Source organism: Pinus tabuliformis, chromosome 9 (genome assembly GCF_031772625.1).
Source record: "Pinus tabuliformis cultivar Carrire ecotype Pingquan chromosome 9, CPIR1, whole genome shotgun sequence".
NCBI classification, from domain to species: Eukaryota; Viridiplantae; Streptophyta; class Pinopsida; order Pinales; family Pinaceae; genus Pinus; species Pinus tabuliformis.
Window position 1 is genome coordinate 852,996,997 of NC_142307.1, and position 22,422 is coordinate 853,019,418.

The following is a 22,422-nucleotide window of genomic DNA, read 5'->3' on the forward strand; positions in this document are numbered from 1 at the left end:
TTGAAATCTTTAAAAGATGTGGGTATATTTTATGACAACAAAGGGGATGACATTTCCTGGGTGGGAAAAAAGAATAAATTCGAAGAGATTGAAGTGGTGGATTGCTATTTCAAACTGTGTATGAAGGAGCTATAGGATACAAACTGCTGCTGGTTCTATAAGTTTTGGCAAACAAATATTCCCACAAAGATTACCATTTTCCTATGGTTAACATGGCAGAATAAGAATCTTACTTGGGAAAATTTGGAAAAGAGGAAACAACGTGGACTTGGGATATTGTACCTGTGTAGGAAAGAAGGAGAGGATAATTGTCATTTATTCTTACACTGTCCAAGATCTATTAGCATCTAGAAGTACTTCATTACCAAGAAGAGGATACCATACATTCATTTTAATTCAATTGATGGGTGTTTAAAATGGTGGAGTACAAAATGCATAAGTTTTTGAAAATGCAACAAGATGATGGAGCTTAGTGAAAAGGAGTTGCCTTCACTAAGTGGGCCCGTAGGCTATTTTTGGCGAAAAGTCCATTTTTATACATATGGATCATGGTCTATGAGTTGCAGGATGCTATTTTTGGATGATTGGTAATGTTGGTAAAAATAGATGGACTTCAATTTTTAGACATATGGGCGGAGTCTATTTTTAGACTACCAGGCTAAAAATAGAACAATCGAATATTATTAGCTCTTAATAATATTTGGACTATAAACATTATCGTATCCTCTTGGAGCACTTCAGTTCGAGCTACGGATGTGGCACATGCAGCTGACAGAAGGAAATACGCTTTTCTTATGGGTCAGTTGAGCTATTGCATGATGGACTTCAGTTAGAACTCAAGTGATTGAGTTTGGTGGAGTTGATTGAGGAGTTGATGGAGTTGTGTTCAGTTTGACTTGGTTGAACTAGTTGTATTTAGTCTAACTGTAGAATACACTAGTGATGAGTGATGTGAATTAATTATTAATTAATTCACTAATTATTAACTCATAAAGCCACTAAAGAATACATTAGTTAACTCAGTGCATGGAAAGTTCAGTGGAGACAGGTGTTAGAGGTGAGTGAAAGGGCAAGACAGCTGTCAGTTGTGACTATGGTTGTGCATGAGATTTGCACAATCAATGGATTGAGTATTGCCAATGAGGATTGCATGGTTCAGCCAAGGGAAATACGAGTTTGTATCAACCATTCTCATGCAAGATTGCGTAGTGGAGGCATGCAAGTAGCTGAGGAGATTTGAACCTGTGATTGATTCAGATCTAAGCTAGTTTGTGTGTAACAGGTGGAGATAGTACGGAGTACTTGTGAGGAGTATTGTACTATGTATTGTTACATGTTCTCAATCAATATAATATACAGATAGTTGGGGGTTTTTAGCTGTATTCTTTCCCCGTGATATACTGTGTTGATATGTGCGATTGATGCTTCAATGTGCACATGCGATTGTTTCTAAATACTGCAAAATTGATGACCAACATAGAGAAGGTTATGTATTATGCATGAATTCCGAAAATAGTGTATAACAAGGATAATCTCTGTGAAGAAGTGTCATATTATTCAAAATTTCTACATGGTATCAGAGCAGAGTTGATCATCAGATCTATTATTCAAAAAGTGTTTACATTTTATTTCTTCAGGCAGAGTCTGTAATCGGGCCAGGTAGCCTTTGGATTCATCCTTCTTTTGGAAGGTGAGATATCTGGTAAAAGCCCATATAGTCAATCTCTGTACGAGAAATACTTTGTTCTCACGAATTTTAGATCAGAAGCGGTTGAGTTTTGAGCTGGTGGAATTCGAATTTGCAGTAGTGTTTTCTTGGTGTCAAAGTTGAAATGTCTTTCAACGGATTATGATTGGAGTATTCTCTTGAGTGCAGCTCGAATTATATTGCATGGAAAGACAAGATGGAGGCGGTGTTAGATGACAATGGGTTGAAGGAGTTCATAGAAGCTGAGGTCCCAACACTTACTGATGCTTCTCACTTTGAGGTTTTGCAAAAGAAGACAACAAAGTGTTGAAGTATTCTGTTGGAGGGCATGAAGGATCACATTGTATCCAGCCTGCATGGAAAGGCTTCTCCATACTTGATGTGGAAAGTGTTGACAGATTTATTCCAAAGCAAGAGCGACCAGAGGAAGTTGGTGCTCAAGGATAAACTCAGAAACATTAAGTGTGAGAATGGAGACAGTATGCCCAAGTATCTCACGAAGTTCACCCAATGCCGGGATGAGCTGGGAAGTGTGGGGGTGACTATCGATGATGAGGACTTGGTGAGCTTGGATCTCCTTGGTCTTCTGAAGAGTTGGCATTCCTATCAGAACTCTGTCAATGGTCAGGAGAAATTGCCAGGATGGGAGAGACTTTGGTCGGATCTTGTGCAAGAGGAGATCAGTCAGAGTACCAGGGACGGATCTTCATCAAAGGCATCTGATGAAGAAAATTACGCTTTGGCTGCCAAACCAAAGAAGGGGAAGGATAAAGGTTCTCATTCCGAATCCAGTTCTTCCAATGATGGGATGAAGGTTGACAAATCGAAAGTGTGATGCTTTTGTTGTCATGAGGTGGGCCATTATGCTGCAAATTGTCCACGGACGAAATCCAAGAAGGGATCTAGGGAAGGATTTGAAGGTGAGGCACTTGCTTCACAATTTGAGTTGGATTTCACACTTTTCGCATGCATGGTTTCATCCATGGTGGGAAGTGGTTGGTTTCTTGACAGTGGAGCTTCTTTCCACATGACCGGTGAAAAAAGTTTATTCAGTACTTTGGAGGAGAAAGATCTCCAGATACTCATAGCGATGGGTAATGATGAGAAGTATAGTGTCTCAGGTGTAGGCATGGTTATTTTTCAGAGGGAGCATGGAGCTCGCCTTATCTTGACCGATGTCAAGTATGTACCAGGATTGAAGAGAAACTTGGTGTAGTCTATGATGCTAGAAGATAGAGGCTATGATGTAGTCTTCAGTAAGGGAAAGGTTTTCCTTAGACACATCATCACTAGACAAGTGAAGCAGATTGGTTCACGGGTCAAGAACCTGTATGCTTTTAAGGTTCAAGATGCATGCAAAGCCTTGAGCAACGAGGCAACTGATGGAGACTTGGTGGTTAAGAGGGAGCGTATATTACCTCTCAACATGCAGAGCCAGAAGAAGTCTCAGACGATTGTGGAGGAGCCACGATTGGTGCAGCAGCTTCAGGAGGTTGTGGAGCAGCCACAACAAGGGAAGCTGAGAGGAGATCGAGTAGAGACATCTACTCATGCAGAGACCTCCAGTAGGGGGAAACTTCGAGCCAGGTGGGATGAGGGATCACATGCAGCCATACCTCCAGGAGGGAGGTGGGGCAATATAGAGTGATCGTCCCAAGGAGGAGGGGCAGGATCCTTGAGGTACCCAACCTCTTGGATGAGACCTTGCTATGGGAGCCTCGATGTGGAGTAGCAGGAATTGACTGAATGGGTAGAGACAGATGCGGATGGAGCAGCAGAGAGAGCGACAGTGTAGGGAATCCCAGGACAGTGCATAGCTAGCAGGCTGCGGTAATGCGAGAGGCACAAGTGTTTTGCACAGTGCTAGATGGCACAGAGAGGTGTGCAATGGTGCGAGATGCATGGAGATGTTGCACTAGTGTAGATGTCAGAGAGGGAGCACTTGTCAGTAGCAGGTAGAGATTCAGCATCAGAGTATGTTCCTAGCCCAATAGAGTGGTCAGTTCGGAGTGTTTTTGTTCCAATTGTTGTTGGAGCAAGTGGACCGGGCAAATATGTTTCATGCAGAACATTTAAGAGTTACAGGATAGGGGTTGAAGATAATCCATATCTTATTGAGAGGGAGTGTTGAAAATGCAACAAGATGATGGAGCTTAGTGAAAAGGAGTCGCCTTCACTAAGTGGGCCCGCAAGCTATTTTTGGTGCAAAGTCTATTTTTAGACATATGGATCATGGTCTATGAGTTGCAGGATGCTATTTGTGGATGATTGGTCATGTTGGTAAAAATAGATTGACTTCTATTTTTAGACATATGGGTGGAGTCTATTTTTAGACTGCCAGGCTAAAAATAGAACAGTAGAATATTACTAGCTCTTAATAATATTTGGACTATAAACATTATCTTATCCTCTTGGAGCACTTCAGTTTGAGCTACGGATGTGGCACATGCAGCTGCCAGAAGGAAATACACTTTTCTTATGGGTTAGTTGAGCTATTGCATGATGGACTTCAGTTAGAACTCAAGTGATTGAGTTTGGTGGAGTTGATTGAGGAGTTGATGGAGTTGCGTTTAGTTTGACTTGGTTGAACTAGTTGTATTTAGTCTAATTGTAGAATACACTAGTGATGAGTGATGTGAATTAATTATTAATTAATTCACTAATTATTAACTCATAAGGCAACTAAAGAATACATCAGTTAACTCAGTGCATGGATAGTTCAGTGGAGAAAAGTGTTAGAGGTGAGTGAAAGGGCAAGACAGCTGTTAGTTGTGACTATAGTTGTGCATGAGATTTGCACAATCAATGGATTGAGTATTGCCAATGAGGATTGTGTGGTTCAGTCAAGGGAAATACGAGTTTGGATCAGCCATTCTCATCCATTCTCATGTAGGATTGTGAGGAGTACTTGTGAGGAGTATTGTGAGGAGTATTGTGAGGAGTACTTGTGAGGAGTATTGTGAGGAGGATTGTGAGGAGTACTTGTGAGGAGTATTGTACTATTTATTGTTACATGTTCTCAATCAATATAATATACAGATAGTTGGGGTTTTTCAGCTGTATGCTTTCCTCGTGATATACTGTGTTGATATGTGTGATTGATGCTTCAATGTGCGCATGCGATTGTTTCTAAATACTACAAAATTGATGATCAATGTAGAGGAGGTTATGTATTATGCATGCATTCCAAAAATAATGTATAATCAGGATAATCTCTGTGAATAAATGTCATATTATTCAAAATTTCTACATAAGTTTGCGATCGCTCACACTAGCTCTCTTCTGGGAGATCTGGAAAGGCCACAATCATCTGATCTTTGGAACTAGTAGATGGAGAGAAGATTTGATTTGTGAGTACATAAAACAGTGGACCAAATCGAATCAGAGAGCTAGCACCAAGCAAAGAGAGAAAGAAGATAAGGGGATGGTATAGGATATCAACTACTTGGCTGGGTTTTTTGATGGGGCATCACAAGGAGGGAGATGTGGATGTGGAATTTGTCTAAAGGTGATGGAAGATCAAGAATACTGGATTCACTCAAATGCGGGAGAAGGGACAAGTATGAAAGCTGAAGCAATTGCCTTATGGGGACTACTATGGATTACCAAATTTTTGGATATCCCACAAATACAAATCTATGGAGATTCCAGATGTATGGTTGATCACATTTTGGGGAAGAATAATATTCAACAAAACTCCCTACAAGGCTGGCTGAACCACATCCAAAGCTTATGGAGCACTCTTCAACAATCCTCCATACAACACATCAACCGAGCATACAACAAGAATGCAGATGAAATGTCAAAAAAGGGACTAAGGGCCACAAAATAAGGTATGCATATCCAGATAAAAATGGGGACAACAATGACAGAAGAAGGTAGCATTCACATGCCAAGATAGAGATTTATAGTCCTTGTTGGTGGAGCAATACATCAGTTGAACAAATTTTTGTATTAATTTTTTGTAAATGTTTTGTACATGGTCTTGTATAGAAAAGACATGCGATAGATCACTATATAAATTGATGTATGTGGAACAAGTTCTAGAAAAGATGTGTATTAATGTTCTCTCGTTTTCATACTGAGAATATGAGAAATATCTAGGAAATGGAAGATGTTGTTGTTAGGAGTGTATATTCTGTTCCCTGATTTGGTATATGGAAGAAGCTGATGTATGCAATATCTATTTAATTTCTTGATCAGTTAGATGTTGGATACACTATTAGAGCTGTGAAAATGTTCAGATCATCATTTATATGTATTGTTTTAATATAATTCAAAACATATAGTTTTTTCCTGCTGAGAAAAAAAAGAATGCAAAAACGTACATATAACCTCTATAAGGTCATATTAGTAGAATTGACATTACATGGGATAGGCGTTACATAATGTTATGAACATAGAAAACATAACATTAATAACTGTGCATAAATTTAGTATAAGGAAAAGCATCACAACTTAGTTGCAATTTCAAAATTATCAATCAAATGAAATTTACAGATCTCAACTAGTAGTTTAATGTACCACAAATTTTGTAGTATTATGACCCTAATTAAGTGTCAAACCAATTATTTATGCACCGAGAGCTTAGTAGAACAGAACAAGTCAATAAATGTATTTCGATAAATATTTGAAAAATGTGTGAAAGGCTATAACACTAAGCACAAACTATAAGTATAGAGGCCAACGAATCAGTAGTACTTAATGAACTTGGAACACAAAATCAATAGAGTAAAAGAGGAACTACAACATATATACGTATTATTCAATTAAAGAGTGAAAACTAATCATTCCAGCCACTAGAGATTAACAATGGCATAGTCTGCCTTAACTATATAAACCCATCGGTATATTAAATGCTTATAAACTTATCAACATATAACAATATGCATTATTTTAACAACCACAAAAAAATATTTATGGACGCTATAAAGTAATCTGATTGTCGCCTAAACTATATAAACCCATCGGTATATTAAATTCTTATAAACATATCAACATATAATGATATGCAGTATTTTAACAACCACAAAAAAATATTTATGGATGCTGGAAAGTAATCTGATTGTCCTAGCGTAACCACTATGAGGAAAACACATTTACATACAAAATCTGTACAGTGGTGTGACCATGATTAGGGAAAGTGATTAACTACTCATTCTAGCAAAAGCATTGGGTTAATCTACCAATAGTTCTGGGGTATAAAACCTAGTTTCAAGTCTATAAATTAAGCGAATTTTACACAAGAGTAATTAAAGAATAAGAAAACCATACCCTTATCAAAATTGTATAAGAGTTGCATTGATGAACTCTTATAGAGGACTGTAAGTGGAGAAATCAAAATAAGACTTGAGCGAATTCAACACTAAATGCAAAAGAAAGGATAAGCCTCAATAATTGAGCTGAGTCAAAATCCACTAGGCAACATTTGCCATGAAACTATGAAAATTTGAATGTAAACCATCCATAACCAACAATAATCCTTTGGATACCACTCATGGTAGAAAACCTATAGAGAAGAATAGATTCAAACCACCAAGTGAAATTGGAGGGTGCCAAGAGGGAGGTTAGGCTGGAGAAATGTGAAGATCTGGGCATAACAGTAGCAGTAGATATAACTTGACTAGTACTTGCTCACAAACCAAGTAGAGTATGCCTGTGAGGTGAATTCCATAGTAAATTGTAATACACTGAAAACATTCTGAAAGCATAAGAAAAGCGTGGATGGGTCATCATACCTGACTTAGAGCATCCAAGAGGGTCGAGCAGGGGGCCAATAGACTTGGGAATTTAAGAACCATAGTTATAAGAAGACCAAAGAATGCCCAAATTATTGATTTCCACTACAGCTACGAAAGAAGAGGAAAATGCTTACCCAGGGTTTTCGGAAGAAGAGAAGTCAATAGGTTTGTTCCCTTGAAAATTCACCCATTGGTTCCATGGGAACCCCTCCCCATTACCTAGATATGTCAAGCTAATTAGCCAGCACAGGGAAAACAATGGAACCCTATTTACCCTTAAAACTTTGCATATGAAACCCGACATACGAAAGCTCATGAGTTTAGTTTGAGATTACCTGGAGGGAAAGTGAAGCCCAAGTAGTGTGATAGGGTAGTACTTCGATGTTTCTGTTTATGGAAATGAAAATTCGGGCCACTGACAAGAGTGTGAAACCATACATTGCCCAGATGAAAAAATCCATAACTACTCATACAACCAATTGAATAGTATGGTGATAATAATGGTCAATAATGGAGGGCACAATGGCTATCACGGTAATAGAGAACAATGGTTGTAGAACAAACTCTAGCAGAGGTGAAACAACAGACACTGAGAGCAAACAAATGACAAAATGAGAGGCCTCATAGAGTAAAATGTGATTAGGGTTGGTGAGAGGGAAGGAGCACCGTTGATATAAACCCAAATAATAAGAGCCATCGATCTCACACTAACAACTGAGGCGTGCGCTGGGCAGAGGGGAGGCGCAAGTCTTCACATGGAAGAGTATACATGGACGCATAGGATTGAAGATTCAGTTGACAATGTTACACTGCATACCCTGACAGGAAGGTCACACATTTTCCATAAGTAAAAAGGGAAACCCAAGATCTTACAGTACATTCATGAGTACAAATAATTGACACCAAGGTAATCATGAAAATCAAGCTTAATATGGATACCTTCAACCTCATATTATAAAGTAAAAGTGACAAAAAAATTCACCATTCCAAAGTCCAATGCTAGACATGTGTCACCCAAGACCATATGAAGAGTTATAAAGAGAACCAAAGGCTTTGGTCAGATAACATTCATACCTTGGTTAGAGAACATTAATATAGGTTACTTTCATTTTAAATAATTCAACCACAAGTTTTTGGGGTAAGAAACTTGTGGTAATGGTTGAGTGAACCTAGTCATTGACAAACATTATAAATGGAATACAAGGAAAAGAAAAAATTGTGACTTGGGAGTCCATGAAAAATGGTATGAGAGCTTAGATTTCTACACTAGGATTGAATAAAGATCTGTTACTGGTTGTTGTTGCATATAATTCATTTTAAAAATAAATTCTCTAATATTTACTAGATTGTTTTGCTTGACAGAGTGAAAGATGGATGAGTCGCCACCATTTATTACTAGAGGGGATGATTTATATGTAGAACTGGGAAAAGGTGGTACATCAATTCCCATTCAATTTGTAGAAATAGTGAGGAACTTGCAATAGGAATTGGCCCAACTCTGGAGTAGAAATGAGTGATTAATCAAAGCTATTGAAGAACATGAAAAACTGATTAGAGAGTGGATTGAGAAATCGAGTCATAAGAGTGTTGAGCTTGAAGGGTCAAAACGGAAACTAACAGGATCAATGTTGGATAAATCAAAAAGTGATGAAGAATATGATAAAATAGATTCTAAATCCCATAAGGATAAGAAGAAGAAATAACTACAGGGAGAATTTTAAAAGATAAAACCTTCGACCATTGACAGGTAAAAAGAGGAGGACGCGAAAGCGTGGCTCTTGAATATGGTCAAGTACTTTCAGGTGTATGAATATGAAAGAAACCTGAAAGGAATATTGGTTGTTTATTAGTTTCAGGGAAAATCCACCTTGTGGTGGGAGGAGATGAAGATTATACATCAGTTGGATGAGAAAATTGTTTCTTGGGAGGATTTTCAACAGAAATTTAAAGATTGTTATCTGAGTGAGAGGTATTATGACGACCGGGAAAGAGAATTCCATGAAATGATATTGGGACAGCTTACCATAAATGAGTTTGTGACCATGCTCAACAACCTACTTTGGTATTTTCCACACATTAGAGAAGAAAAGCCTAAAGTGAAAATATTTTTGAACTGTTTACCAGCTATGTACAAAGAAATAATTGAATTTGATCATCCCAGAACTATGGATGAAGCAGTCAGGAAGGCCAGACTTTGCTACCAGCAATTCAGAAATCAAAGTCAAGGCTCCATACTCTGGCAGAGGAAGGAGAAAAATAATATGGGGATGAACGTGAGAAGGTAGAAGCCAACCTATTTAAAGAAATTTGGTAAGGACCACTAGCGGAAAGAAATTTAACAGAGGGGTTCAAAATCAACTAGCACAATCGTACACTGCCTCAAAACCTATAGTGTTGGGCAGCAAAGAAGGCACAAGGGGTAAGGAGAGGGATCCACTAAAATTTTGGGGTTGTGGCAAAGCACACTTGCTGCAGGATTTCCCCCACAACCCCAGGTCCATTCAGAATGTCCAAGTGGCACCTGAAGCTTCTATGGTAAATGATGTGGCCAGAAGCATTCCAAGAATTTACGCGACATTGGAGGACTGATAGGCAGATCATCAATCTACCATGATTGATATTGAAGGTATTATGCAAAATCAACCCATGTTTGTTTTAATAGACCCTGGGGCTAGCCTAAGCTATACAAATCCTCATATAGTAGAAAAATGTAATTTAAAATCATAAAAATTTCAAAGTTCCTGGATGGTACAATTAGCCACTGGTACCAAATGGAAAGTGACCCATGTGGTAAAATAGTGTATAGTGAATTTAAATGGATATCTTACAGAAATCAACTTAAACATCCTTCCCTTAGGATCATATGACCTCCTAATTGGGATGGATTGGTTGGAACAACAAAAAGTTGTTGTAAAATGTCTAGAAAAGACTGTGACTTACATTGACTCATAGGGGAGGTCCTTTTTGATAAAAGGAAACCCAAAACTAGTCTCTCTCAAACAAATAACAACATTACAGTGGAAAAGAACAATAGGGAAAGGTTGTCAAGTTTATATGGTGCAGGTGGAAAAAGATGAACAACAGACAAAAGTTGAAAAGATACACCAGTTACGTGTAAAGATAGATTTTTTGGACTTGTTTCCTAAAGAAATTTCCAAGTTACCCCCTCGGAGAAATATAAATTTCTCCATTCACTAGTGCTAGGTGCTACACCTGTATCCAAATATCCATACCAAATGAGTACCCCAGAGCTTTTGGAATTGAAAATGCAACTACAAGATCTCTTGGATAAAGGCTATATCAGGCCGAGCATGTCACCATGGGGAGCCCCAGTACTGTTTGTTAAGAAAAAGGACATTACATTTCAAATGTGTATTGACTATAGGAAGCTAAATAAATTAACCATGAAGAACAAATATCCCCTACCTCAAATCGACGATTTGTTTGATCAAATGAGGGGGGCAACTGTCTTTTCAAAGATTAACCTGAGAACTAGATATAATCAGTTACCCATCAAGGACGAGGATATATAGAAGACAACTTTTAAAATGCAGTATGGTCATTATGAGCTTGTGGTATTACCTTTTGGACTCACCAATGCCCCTGTGACCTTCATGTGTCTCATGAACAATGTGCTCCATAAGTACCTTGACCGGTTTTGTTAGTCATCATTGATGACATTCTAGTGTACTATAAAAATGAGGAGGAACACCAAGAAAATATTAGATTGGTGTTGCAAACACTTAGGGAGCATCAAATTTATGAAAAGAGTAGTAAGTGTGAGTTCTATAAACCCAAAATCCAATATTTAGGACACATCATCTCCAAAGAAGGATTGGCGGTGGATCCAGAGAAAGTTAAAGCCATTATGAATTGACTAATATCAAAAGAAGTATTAGTAGTTCGTTCCTCATGGGGATTGTTAGATACTACCAAAGGTTTGCGTAGGGGTTTTTAAAGTTGGCCTACCCCATTACCTCTCTACAGAAGAGGGGGATGAAGTTTGAATGGACAGACAAGTACCAAGAGAGTTTTAATAAGTTAAAGCAAATGTTGACAACAACTCCTATATTAAAGATAGTAGACCCAAATAAGGAGTTTACAGTGTGAGCATATGCTTATCTAGAGGGGATGGGTAGTGTGTTACTGTACGACAATGCTGTCATAGGCTATGAGTCAATAAAACTGAAAAAACATGAATGAAATTATGTTGTTTATGACCAGGATCTAGCTGCGGTAATCCATGCCTTGAAAATGTGGATGCAATTTTTGCTGGGAAAGAAGTTTGTATTAGTAACTGATCATATCAGTTTAAACTATTTCTTTAGTCAACCTGATCTAAATGCTCGAAAGGAAAGATGATTATCTTTCCTTAGAATTTTTGAAATGGAAATCAAACACATTAAGGGAAAATAGAACAAGATTGTTGATGCACTAAGAAGATGTTCTCATTCTCTGATCAAAAGTGTAGAAAGCAGTACGAAAATAGATTTGGAAGAACAGATACAGTTAACAGTGCAACAAGACCCAAGTTATCATGAAATGCAACTGAAAATACAACAAGGAGAAATTTTGGGGTATGCTCTAAACTCAAAAGGTATAATTACATATCAGAGTAGGTTGTATATCCCAGATGTAGCAACATTAAAACAAATAATTCTGGATGAATTCCATAAGAGACCATATGCCAGTCATCTAGAGTATCAGAAAATGATAGCAACCTTAAGAAAATATTTTTTTTTTGCCAGGCATGAAGAAAGAGGTGGTAGATTATTTAGCCGAATTCCTGGAGTGCCAACATGTGAAAGTGTAACACCAACATCCAACAGGATTTCTGAATCCACTGCCCATACCAGAATGGAAGTGGGAGGTTGATCTACATGCAAATCTAAAAAGATTCAGAAAAGGAGAGAATAAGACAAAGGTTCTGGAAAATAGTACAATCATCTTATTATGAGGGAGAGATGAGAATTTTATAAACAATGCAAACGTTCTCCTTATGCATTTCTAATTACAAAATATATGAGACAAAAATTAATTACATTATTAGATTAAAAAACTATAGAGATATTTCCATCTTTACTAGTTTTTTGATGTTTCCTTCTTTTTGAGTTTTAGATGTTGCCAAGAAAGTAGTGTGATTTTTCCTTCTTGTCGAGATGTTTCTGATTGATGAGCCTTTCTTGGTTGCCCAATTCCTCCCTATTTAGAGTGGGAAGCATCCCGACTTCCTCCACCAAAGGATGAAAATTGTGCTTCAATGGTCCTATTGTCAGCCATTGGGTATGCACTGGTGTATGTCCCTTCTGACCAACAAGATATGATAAGTTAGGAGCCACATTGGAAACCATAACTGGTGCCACTCTGCTAAGTGAGAGTTTCCCCTGTGAAATAATAGAACTCGTTGCATGCTTTCCCATCAGAAGCGGTGAGTGGTGAGCTGTTGAGATTATTCCTACATAGAAAGTAGCATGAATTTGAGAGCAAGAAAAAGGTTGTTTGTTTAACATGAAATCTTCCATAACAAGGCCCTTCAATCTTTCGAGAATAGGGCCCTTCATTGATTGCCATTCTTCAGTTTTTTTCCCGTTGTTGAATACAGTATCCACACTTTGCCCAAACGTTGTTGACAATCACTTTTCCCCAACTTGTGTGGCACTCTTGCGACTAGAATTTGAACTTGAGCTTTCATCCATTGCTACTATTGATGGCTTTCTTTGAACCCAATTATTACCACCATTGGATGTTGCATATCTCCTTACAACCTACATATTTCTGTGTCTAGTCCGACCTTTGACATAAACATGTTTCTTTGATGAATCATGTTGAATAAATTCTTTTCCAGCAAGGCTAAAGGACAGGGGTAGTGGATAAGGAAGAACTTGGAATAAGATTGATTTGGTGTTCAATAGAGCATTGGGGATGCAACACCATGGGTTTGGTGAAGATATTTTCAAATTCTAGCTGTAGTGGAGCCATGGCAGGGGGTATTGGGTTGGTGTTATTTTTTGGCTTGAGAGAGTGAACCAAACATAAAGGATTTTCTTGGTTTATATTGACCTTCTTAATGGTAACTTTGCCAATGAGAGGTTGGATTGATGTGAGGGTCGAGGATGTGAGCAAATAGGTGCGGCCCTCATGTTGCAAGTGTTATTTGTGATATTTAACATGATAAACCACATCTCGGGCTTGTTGGTGTGTAAATCCTAGTAACAAATCAATGCAATCAAGAGGAGAAACATCACATAGGATACGATCTCGAAAAGGACCAATAGCAAAGGTGACGACACAACGTTGGAAGACAGTAACACGAGGGACTTCCTTTTGAACCTAACCTAGCTAATATGGGTTGGGGTGTGGAGTGGTGGGAAGGCTATGGCAATGAACCAAGTCTTGTGTCACAAGATTCTTTTGACTCCCATTGTCGAGGATAAGAGTCACTAACTCATGTTGGCTTTGACAATTATGGGTAAATAGAGGTGTAACAGAGGTTCTAGCTTCATTAGCAGTCATGAGGATGAGAGAGGGGTCTACTTTGATAGGATTGTCAAGAGAAGCAACTACAAGTGAGGTAGAGGAATTTGGTTTCTTTACCTCTATAAATTTTAAGACCAAGGTTCTTTTAAGACCAACTTATCAATTTTGATCTTATCAACCTCTATGGGGAGGAAAAACCAAAACAAAAATAAGAACCCAAAACTTCAAAAGTACAAACACTAATAAACATTGCATACGTTTCTTATCAAAAGCACAATAAATAGAGTCAATATTACATGATGGCAAAATCGTGAGGTTGTGGCATGACACCCCCACCCTATCCATGGCTGAAAAGACACATAAAAGAACCAATTAATAAAAAACAAGAGAAAAATGTTAAACAAGTGATATTTCTCTGTTAACCCTAGGGAGGGAAATCAATTAAGTTTACAAGTACATAGAATGGGATCGTAGGGTGTTAACCGTCTCCCAAACCTTACATTTCCCATCAACAAAAGTTCCATGGATGTCTAGAGATAGACAAAATGAAGCCATATACAAGAACTAGCAGGGGAAGATAGTAGCATCCTCTCATCATTGTATTGAGGGAAAACATTCGGGAAAGCAGAACCATAGCATCCTCTCATCATTGTATTGAGGGAAAGCATTTGGGAAAGCAAAACCATAGCATCCTCTCATCATTGTATTGAGGGAAAACATTCGGGAAAGCTCAACCATAGATGACTTAGGTAGGAAAGTTGTTAGTCCTACATATTTCTTAGATTTTAGTCTTCTTTAGAAAATTCAAATTATATGTAATTTTTTATGATTAATAAAATAATCCATTTACCTCATTAAAAATACTAATTTTTTTCAAATTGCAATTCAATTAATTTAATTAAAATTTTCCCCATAAAATCAACTTTTAAAATCATTAAACAGAAGAGTAAAATGTTTATCTATCCATTTCAATTGTAATAGAAAATTATTAGAATCCCAAAACCAAGTTGCAATTCGAAATGTGTTATTATTTACATACTTTTAATATTTTTTATTTTTCAGGGTCCACCATCTATACATCACGGTCAAGGGGTTGAAGATAAAACGCTTAAAAAATTCAAAACTTCTACAGCCTGTGAGGATCAAAGGAATTACAATTTCCTTTAATAGCCATTGTGGAGATGTAACGACTACATAGGGAAAAAAGATTGAAATGGAATAAATGGTAAATATGAAAAGAAAAAGAGGTTATTACAATTTGTAGAAGGCTTGACTGGTCGCTGTAAAAAGCTCTGTTACTGTTAAAATGGAGATGAAATGCATAAAATTATGTTTCCGATGGTGCGTCATTGATATTATAAATTGAGCGTCATAGTTGATATCATTAATTGAGAGTTAAAACGCCATGTTCTAATATTTTTCGAAGGAGGTAAGTGGTAATATTGGTTGTATATTTTTGGAATGACCTTGGAGTATACACTATTCGATATGTTATTTTATCAAGTTTTTTTTTTGCTTATAGTGATATTTTTGTTTATATGTATTTGAAGAGTTTGGTTTGTTTTGTTCTGGAGTGATGTATTTCGGCTTTCTAACATTATTTATATTCTAACATTATTTATATTCAGTGTTCAAGATCAAACAACCATTAAAACATAACGGTAATAAAAAAAAATTGGTAAATTTGGGAAAAGCTTTGTACGATTTGTAAAAAGCTCTTTTACAATTCGACACGACCAAAAATAAAAAACGCTGTCAGCTTGTTACCGATTTTTCCATTTGCAAAAAGCTCTAAAAGCTAAAACTGTCTCGACCGTTGGAGCGTCATACTTCACATTATAAATTGAGTTGGAAGGCCATGAATTAATATTTTCAAAGGGGCAAACTATTGTATGCTTCATTTGTTTTTCTTGGCTACGATTCTCTTCAAAGGCATTGTAGTAGACTCCGTTTGAGCTGTTATCGTGTCTCTAGTTTTATTGGTTGACAATTTTTATTTTCAGTTTTCATCCATAGTTTGAGTTGAGTTGGAACACCATGCTTTAAAATTTTCCAAAGGGACTAAGTATTATATGCATCAACTGTTTGTTTTTGGTTGGGTTTCTGTACAAAGCAATTGAATTATTCTATGTTTAAGCTGTTACTCTCTCTTTATCTCTGGTGTATTGGTTGGCGACTATTACTTTCAGTTATCATGAATACTTTGGTTTGCATGAATACTTAGTTTGTTGTTTAGTGTTCTTTCTGGCTGTCAATATTTTGATTTGGTTCTGTTCTTCGTTAGAATTAAGATTTGTCTATGAATTGTGAGGGGCATTGTTTGATTTACATTGTAATTTTTATCTTTGGATATTGGGGAAATAGGGAATATAATAATTTGTTATTATTCGTTGACTAGTAAGTGTTTATGATGCCAGACTGATTGAGAGACGATCCACAAGCGGTATACTTTGCCAGAGCGATGGAATTCTTGATCGCAGTCTTCACGTGCGAATTAAGAGGTAATTTTGATTACCAGTTTCTGCAAAATAAAATTTAATCAAAGTGGTTGTTTATGAAACGTTGATATGATTCGAACTTGTGAAATTTTAGTAATGGTATTTTTATTTTTATGAGTTCTTCAAAATACTGATTCCGTCAATTTGAGGCTCTGAAATACGAGAAACTGTTTTGCGTGAGACTCATATTTTTGGCCTTTGTTGTATATTTATGTGAAGAAAAAATCGACAATGCTAAGCGGTGGGAGCAAATTTATTAATCGAATCATTTCTGACGACGGTTCCAGTCAGTTTGTTTTCGTAACCATTATGACACTCCAAAAGTTATGTTCATCTTGACGCAAATTTAATATTGAAATATATATTAAATGTTAATCAAATATGCATTCTTTTACTGCAAGCTCGGTCATGTAATGGCATAACATAGCTCAAGTCAAAAATAAAACTTATGGGAAATCCTAACACTACAAATTCACGGCATTAGTCACAGATTCTGAAACTCAAATCATGAAATAAGCACTAATTTTGTTGAAAGGAAACAGGACAAACGAAAACGCAGCTACAGCTGCTAAATTAAACAAACAAATCTCAAAGAGAGAATGGGATGTCCAACTCTGACCGAGCATTTACAGTTACAGAAATTTGAGTAGGTTACATAAATTTGTTTTGTAGAGTATTGATGAGGCCAAAAGGTGTTGGCCCTTCGAATTTTGGTGGGTTGAGGTAGTGACGGTGGAGGCGGATAAGACGGAGGGGCGTTGAAGTAGGTGGTGAGATATTATTTCACTAGGAAAAATTTCCGTGAGGGCTTTGTAAATATGTATACACATTATTTTTCCTGATATGCCTGATTCCAAGAAGTAGTGTTTATTATCTTCTCTTTGGGCTCTTTTCACAATAGGCATTCTTCTTCTCTCTTGTACCTGCATACAATGGATCACTGATGTCCATATAAAAATAAATCCATCCACTGTACTCACAAGTTCTCTAGGAATCTTTTTCACCTACATGGTTCATCAATCATATTAAACTCTTTTTGACTCACTTGATTCTCTAAGAATCTTTTTCACGTACATGGTTCATCAATCATATTAAACTCTCGACTCACTTGATCCCTTAAATTCTGATTTCATCTCACATTTTAACTTCCTCAATTACACATCAAGCTTAGATATGAGTACATACCACCCTATCTACCTAGTGGTTAATTCCACAACTTGATGTCACATCCTCTCTCTACTTAAGAGGTATAAACACTGCATTGCTTACTCAACAAAAACTCATCGAGCTTACATATGAGTACACCATCTTATCTACTTAGTGGTTAATTCCACAACTTGATATCTCACCCTCTCTCTACTTAAGAGGTATAAACAGTGCATTCTTTACTCAACAAATACTCATCAAGCTTACATATGAGTACAGTGTCTTATTTACCTAGTGGTTAATTCCACAACTTGATATCTCACCCTCTCTCTACCTAAGAGGGATAAACATTCCGTGTTTGATTCAACAAGGCTTACAACATAGTTGGCCAAATCAACTTTGGAGTGTCAGGTACAACCGATCATGCACCCCCTTACAACACAAATGTCTCATTACAAGAATCTCAAGTGAGGTACAACAAAGAGGTGTAAACACTACATTCCTTACTCAACAAATACTCATCAAGCTTACAGCTTACACCTTCATATCTACCTAGTGGTTAATTATTACACAACTTAATATCTCACCCTCTCTCTACCTAAAAAGGATAAACATTCCCCATTTGACTAAACAAAGCTTACAACATACTTGTCCAAATCAACTTTGTGGTGTCACTTACCATCGATCATACACCCCTACAACACAAATGTCCAGTTACAAAAATCTCAAATAAAGTACAACAAATATCTCAAGTGAAGTAAAACAAATACAAAGATCAATACTCTACCCAAATATATAAGCCCATTTAATCTACTTTACCTCATATTCTTCAAAATTATGCACACTAATGGTGCTTTTCTGAACTCCTTAATTTACTTCAAAGACCCTCCTCTTCCTGGTCTCAAATCCATATATCAAATTTTATGTGTTCCACTTATTTTAATTGAAAGGATGAATTCAAAGAGTAAAACAAACATTTCAATCATATTAAATATAGCCTCACACTGTAGGCTCCACTCAACACGTAGGTTTAAAAACATGTAAACGATTCCATTCTTACCACGCCACATGAAATTTTCTCCTCGCTAACTGCTCGGACGCTGACTGCTCCACAGGGAATATGTGCTATGAAATGTTACATACACGTACTCATTAAAATTAGCGCTTTGACCCTTTTGAAGGGCATTGTTCATGCATGAACGTATATTGTTGGCTCATGCTGCTGGTTCTTGATGTCAAAACGATTGATCAAGGTGCTCTGCCAAACTACCTAGACCAAAGAACTTATGGGTTCCCTCTCTTCATGGACAAGAATGACTCTAGCAAAGTTCGTGTGTCTCCTTTTATAGATACTCCAAATTCTCAACAAGAATTGCAACACCAATAGTGATAAATACTTCACAAATTACTTCAAGCTAAATGACCATGACGCAAAAGACAACGTGGGCCTCACTACGCCAAGCATCCAAACATAAATCTTTGCCTTTGGAAGACATGATCAAAGCTGGATCTTAGAAACAATCTTCCACGCTGCTTAGTCAGTGATTTACACATAGCACATAGACTTTGACACACAAAGCTCACTGGTTCTACATCTTCTTTTACACAGAGAATAACACAAAACTCATTCATTCATGAATTCAAACCAGCGAATATGCGCGACAATATCAACTTCTATAGTTTCTTTCCATAACATGGTAGCTCGAGCTCTAATTAGTTTGATAAATAAAAAACCACTTAAATTATTTCTCTACTCTCGTTCCTCCCATCCTGCGAAGGAGTAGACCCAGGGTAGCTTTGATATCACTTAGGGGTAGCTTTGGTATCATAAGAAAACAATACAAAACCAAAACAAAACTAAGATTGCTAAATTAAACAAAAAGATTCCAAACAAAGAGTGGGATGTCCACCTCTGGCTAAGCATTTATATTTATAGAAATCTGAGTGGGTTACATAAATTAAATTTTCCTTTTTGAATATTGATGAGGCCAAATGGTGTTGACCCTTCGAACTTTGTTGTGTTGAGACCTTTGGTGGGTTTAGGTGGTTACAATAGAGGCCAAACTCTGCTAAGCATCTATATTTATAGAAATCTGAGTTGGTTAAATAAATTAAATTTTCATTTCTGAATACTGATGAGGCCAAATGGTGTTGGCCCTTCGAACTTTGTTGTGTTGAGGACTTCCATCTTTGTTGTGTTGAGAACTTTGATGTGTTGAGTGTTAGAACATTAATCACGACTACGGACTACGACAAATGGCGCCGCCCACTGTTCCCACCTCATGTAATTTAATGTGAGTCGGTGAGAGTTGCTAAGACATCATTTCAAGACGATGGAGATCGGTGGAGATCATTATTGATTCTCCCGGGTATGTATCTATAAATTTCAATGTTTAGTAATGAAATAATAAGCTCATTCTATGAGTCTTCGATGTTTCTACTATGGTATTAGAGTTGAGGGTTTTGGCTGTGTCTATTGTGTGAGGAAAAGCGAGCGTTGTGGAAATGCAACCAATGCATAGATCAAACACTTAAGTGGTGGGCTCGGTGGTGTGTGATACAAACACTTATCAGAAAAGTATGTGGGAGAGTTGTTGCCATCGTATGAGGAGCTAGCGTGGCTTGGAGAGCTATTGCGCGTGTGCCACCATGTGAGGAGCCAGTGTGGCTTGAAGTGTCATTGTGGGTGTGAAGGCTTAGTGTGAAGCCTTAAATCCAAGCCAGTGTTGGACTGTGGCGTTGTGCCCAGTAGAGGTTGTGGCGTTGTATGAGGAGTGCACCTGGCTCAGATTTCTAGTATGCGAGAGTCTTCATTGTTTTCTGAAACTTGTGTGAAGTTGTGTAGAGGAGCAGTGGCGTGGAGGAGCCGCCTTGAGAAGCAGCAAGCAAAGGTTGTGAGGAGAAGCGGACTGTAGAATCCGTAGCTCATCGACAAGCGCGTGGAGGACGCTGCATTTCTAGTGGGTTAAGTGTGGATTTGCTTTGTGCGTAGACCAGATATGTGAGTGTTAAAAGACCCCAACGTAGAGGAAGAGTAACTAGGAAGAAGATCCGAGCCAAAATTTTTAAACGATAATGATTACTCGAACTTGTGTGAAGATTCGGGGAAATTCGCTTTAAGATCTTTTGTTTGAGGTTTTCTCTTGTAATCATTTGTTTATTAAGTTGTAGAATAGAGGGGATAAAAGGGGCCCAATTCATGTTGGCCGAAACTTTATTCTGGAGCAAAGGTGCTACGTAAAGAAGCTTGAGTTGCAAATTATTTTGAATTTGACTCTATGGTAGAGTGATGGGTCAACAGAGGAGACAGTCTCGGAGAGAATTGAAACAGGTGAGGAGAAAGAATGAAATGACAATAGTTGCAAAAGAATATGAAATGCTTCAACCAAATGTAGATCTGAATCAGATAGAAGAATTTGAAGACACTGATGCAATACTAAAAAAATTAATGCCAGTTCTACCAATTTTCTCAGGTAAAAGTTTTAAACTTTGGGCAATAAAAATGGAGGGATTGTTTGGTTCAGTAAATTTATGGCAATTTGTTCAAGGAATTTCCATAAATGCCAATGATAAAAGTAAAGGTGCAGTAGCATTGTTTCTCATCATATCAGCTTTAGATGAAAATATTTTGTCTAATATTTTGTATGAATTTGGTGAAATATGTGATGCAAAAATATTTTGGGATATTCTTGAAATGAAATACAGTATGGAGGGTAGTGAGAAAGCTGAAGTTGATGAAGGTGTTGTTGCTAAAAGTGATTGTGTTGAAAGCATCATAGCTGGGATTAAGGCTGAAAGTATGTCTTTAGCTGACAATAGAGTAGTATGTGATATTAAGGAAACTCTCTGTGATGCAGAGATTTATGAAGTCAAATTTGATGAAAATTATGTATCCCATGATGAGTGGTTCAATATGATGCATGAAGAGCATCTTATTAATGAGTTGTTGTTTGGTGAGAAGAGTTTCCTACATTCATACACAAATCAAATGCAGGACAACATGTTTGCAGCAACAAAATTGACGAAAGAGGTTGAAGACATGAATCAATCAACTATGTCAACAAAGAAAAATGAAGGAAGCAAAGCTATTCTCAAAGAGCACAATGACAAAAATCAATATGGTTCTGTTTATGAATCTAACATTGTTTTTGAGTGTGCAGATATTGACAATTAGGAAGAAGCAACAAAACTTGAAGAAATTTTAAGCATTAAGGAGAAGTATAAGTCCCAAGAATGTGAAGAAATGTTGAATACAAGGAATGTTAACTTGCAATCAAGAAAGGAGAAGCTCAATCACTATCTTATGACAAGAAAGGTGAAGATGAAACTGCATCAACAAATGAACAAGTATGGACCCTTTAGCAAGAAGGAAAAAATGAAATGTTTTGTTGTAAGCCTAGCTGAGACTTAGACCAGCATGCAAGTTGAATTTTATGTCGTTGTGATTAAGGGGAGGTGTTAGAATATTAATCTCAACTACAGACTACGGCAAACGACGCCGCCCACTATTCCCACCTCATGTAATTTAATGTGAGTCGGCGAGAGTCACTAAGACATCATTTCAAGATGGCGGAGATCGGCAGAGATCATTATTGATTCTCCGGGGTATGTATCTATAAATTTCAATGTTTAGTAATGAAATAATAAGCTCATTCTATGAGTCTTCAGTGTTTCTGATATTGAGGTGGTGAAGATTAAGATGGTGTAGCCGTGATGAAGTACGTGGTGAGATAATTACATATCCAACTAATTTTGGCACAGACATGGAAGTGAGTAACTAGATGAAGTACCCAATTATTTTATTTTCAAAATGAAAACATGTTTATATTTTCTACATAGACTTTGAGAAAAT